The following is a 3,828-nucleotide window of genomic DNA, read 5'->3' as shown; positions in this document are numbered from 1 at the left end:
GGCTGAAATAATTCTCAAACCAAGGGCAAATTATCCAAAGTCATCTTTGAAGAATCCCTTGGACACTGTGTATAAGACACCCAAGCCTGATGAAAAGAAGCTTCTGTCAAGATCCATTGTCTTCTATAAAGATCCAGCTGATTCAGCCTCAAAAAGGAGAATTGCTAAGATATTCAGAAATGGAAAGGAAATTTGTGTGGTAGCTGGACATCCACAATTTGCTCAAGCAAAGAAAGAAGAGAAAGCAAGATTAAAGAAGGAAAAGAGGCAAGCTGCTCTAGATGCTAAGAAATCTAAACAAAAGAAAGAGCAGATTGTCATTTTGGCCAAGCTACAGGCTGTAAACTCTTCTCAACAAATTCCCTCTCAACCATCTGAAGCTGCTGAATCAAAGAAGAAGATTGAAGAACAGAAGAAATCCCCAAGAAAGAAGTAATTGGCTAGAAAAACAAAAAGGAAACTGGATGTTGTTGACAAGGAATTGGACGATCAATTTCCTAAGGAATCCACACCAGCTAAAACTCAAGCATCAAAGCCCTTTGTGGTATTTGAAGACATAAGAGTGGTGGACCCCTACAGGAATATACATGGAGAGCCTATTGTGCCAAACGATGAGCCAATAGAGTGGGATAAATTACCAATTCCTAACTTCAACTTGCCAATCCTTACCAAGCCAAAAAGGACAAAATCAAGGGCAGTCAAGAAAGTGAAGCTGTCACCTCTCAAATCCAAGTTAGTAGTTAAAGCTCAACCCAAGGTCAACAGGGGAGACTACTTGTACTTGTGTGACATCAAAGAATTCTCAGATCTAAACCTTTATTTGGAGCAACTGGATAAAGTAAGGGCAATTGATGCATACAGAAACCTACCTGAAAGGTTGGTGTTCAAGTACAAAGGAGGAAGGGAGATTCAGTGGCCTCTTCACAGGATACTTCAAGAAAGCCAAGCTGTGTTGATCAAAGTGTATTCATCCTTCAAGAAAAACTTTGGGTTCAATATAACCGCAAGAAGATTAGTATTGAAGAAGATTGAAGAACTGAGGAGTATTAGAGCTAAAGATACACTCCCAAAGACTCTAATCATCCCATACACAGGGAGAAGAGTGCATCTAAGGCTCTACTAGCTGATGGAATTCATGGATGATAAGGGTGTGAGAAGATTCTTCAGACTAGAAGACCAATTGAGTATCTCTAGCAATGAGACTCTCTTGGAGATGCAAGAAATGCTAGATCTCTCAGAATCTGATGAACTAGAATTCCACAGGCAGCTCCAGAATCAAATTGAAGAAAACAACAGAAAGCTTGGAAGAAGATCCAGACCTTCAAGAAACTAGAAAAACCTGCTCAGGCTAGAGGAGCATCTTGAACTGACTATGAGCCAAACCTTGTACATTTTGTTTAATTGAAGCACTTTCAGTTTTATCTACTTATCTTTAAAGATATATGTTTAGGATGTTTTGTTATCATCAAGTATCTCTGAATTTATGGTTACAATTCCAGGAGACATAAATTGGGGGAGATTGTTGTGAATATGTTGTGTACCTGATGATCACTTAAACAAAATATCTAAGTAGATTTTACTTAGTGAAATATTGTAGCACTCGACGGATAAGAATTATAGTCTCGACGGATAACTCATTAGATTCCCGACGGATGATTACCTTATTATCCATCGAGTGAGTAGCTTATGTAATAATAAGTTTGTAGCACAGTTATGTATGCACCTTTGTATAGAATCTGTAGTAACATATAAGTCATGTTGACTTTAACTAGATATGCAGAATAGGTTGATTAATTGTACATAAGTAATGTCTTGTAATTCTGTATAAGTGAAATAAAGTTAAGTGCCAAAATAGCTACCGATGGATGATTAACAAAGCCTTCGACGGATGATCAAATGACTATCAACGGATGTTTAACATAGCAGTCGACGGATGATCAATTAAGTCATCGACGGATGATCTGAAAGTCGACGGATGATCATATCAAGAATTCAAACATCAGTTGAACAAATAGAAAAGTAGCAAAGATTAAGACTGTTAGATTTTATATTTGTTCAGTCTTTTTGACTTTGTAATCTTGGTATTATATAAACCAAGAGAGTAGCAAATAGAAAAATAACTGAGATAGCCGAAAAACACAAAAATAGAGAAATCTTTGTAAGCATTATCTTTAGCATTTCCTGTATTCTCAGCAGTTCCATTTGTAAGCAGCTGTGGGCATTTCTGCATACAGAGTCCTCTCGATATATTATATATATCTCTGGTGGAATTGTTTAAATCCACCAGAAAGTTTTTAAAGACTCTTGTTTTTAATTACTTGTGTTTTGATTCATTTAAGTTTATATTCCGCATTGTGCTAATCAAAACAAATATATCAATAATCGAGTTGAACATTTTTATTTCAAGAAAAAGGTTCAAGAATTCCATTTAACCCCCCCTTCTGTAATTCTTGCTACATTGTTAAGGGACTAACACTTCTCCTATATACTATATACATATATTATTTTTAGGCTTGTTGAGCAATTTTGGCTCATCCCCTTTTATTGTTATTCCTATTGTTTTCCAGTTAAGGTGGAGAATGAAACCCATCAGCACCCGCATAGTCGAGAAGCGAGTCAAGCGGCGGGACCCTCTTATACCAAGAGTGTTCATCCCAATCCCAGAAGAGAGTTTTGAGCTACCAGATCAGGTGTAACAGGATAAGTAATAGTGATGAGTTGAATAAAAGTTGTTTAGTATGAGATGTAAATAGAATAAAGTTTTGTAACAAAGAGAGTTCTTGAGACAGATTATTTTTAAACTGGTTTGTAATAAAGTTAGTGTGTCGTTCTTATTTTCAAATCTTAACCTTAAAAGATCCTAAGTAGTGATAGTTCGGGGTAATTATCTTATTTATATTCCGCTTTTGCAAGATTAGTGAGTAGTGAATATTAGTAATGCCCCAAATCTATACCTCGGGTTTGAAGGGTGTTACACTCAGTGTTAATGAAAAGAATTGCTAAGATCTATAGAAATGGCAAATTAATCTGTGAGGTGGCTGGACATCCACAGTTTGCAGAGGCTAAGAAAGAAGAAAAGGTGAGGCTCAAACAACAACAAAAGTAAGCTGTTTTAGATGGCAAGAAGCCTGCACCCACAGAAGCTGCATGGCCTACTGTGACAAATAAGAATCTGATGGAAGGAAACTAAGAAAAACCAAAGCAGACTAGGAAATTTAGATATAAACTCCCATCCAAGAGGAAGTTGGATTTCAATGATGATAAGGAAGAATACATGTCAACCCAATCTACCACTTCAAGTCAACCAGCCATACCTACACTGAAGGAGGCTGAATTCAAGGTTGATCCTAATATAACTTTCCATAGTGAAACTGTAATTCCCAAGGATGAACCTGTAGATTGGGATAGCCTGCTTCTTCCTAATCTAAACATTCCAATCCAAGTCAAGCTAGGAAAGACAAAGAAAAGAGCCATCAAGAAGGTCAAACCTGTCAAACTTCAATCCAAATCACTGGTCACACCCAAACCAACTGTCAATAAGGGAGATCAACTCTTTATTTGTGATATTATAGAATTCTCAGACATAAATCTTTATCTGGAATAGATAGATGAAGTCAGAGCCATTGATGCTTACAGAAATTGTCCAGAAAGATTAGTTTTCAGGTCCAAGGGTGGAAAAGAGATGACTTGGCCCTTTCACAGTTTCCAAGAAGAACTTTGGATTCAACATAGTTTCCAAGAAAATGGTACTAAACAAGATTGAGGAGATAAGAAATAGATGGAGAAGACCAAATGCACTCCCAAGAGTATTAACAATTCCTTTAACTG

This window comes from Apium graveolens, chromosome 2 (genome assembly GCF_009905375.1).
Source record: "Apium graveolens cultivar Ventura chromosome 2, ASM990537v1, whole genome shotgun sequence".
NCBI classification, from domain to species: domain Eukaryota; kingdom Viridiplantae; phylum Streptophyta; class Magnoliopsida; order Apiales; family Apiaceae; genus Apium; species Apium graveolens.
This window is presented reverse-complemented; position numbering follows the sequence as displayed.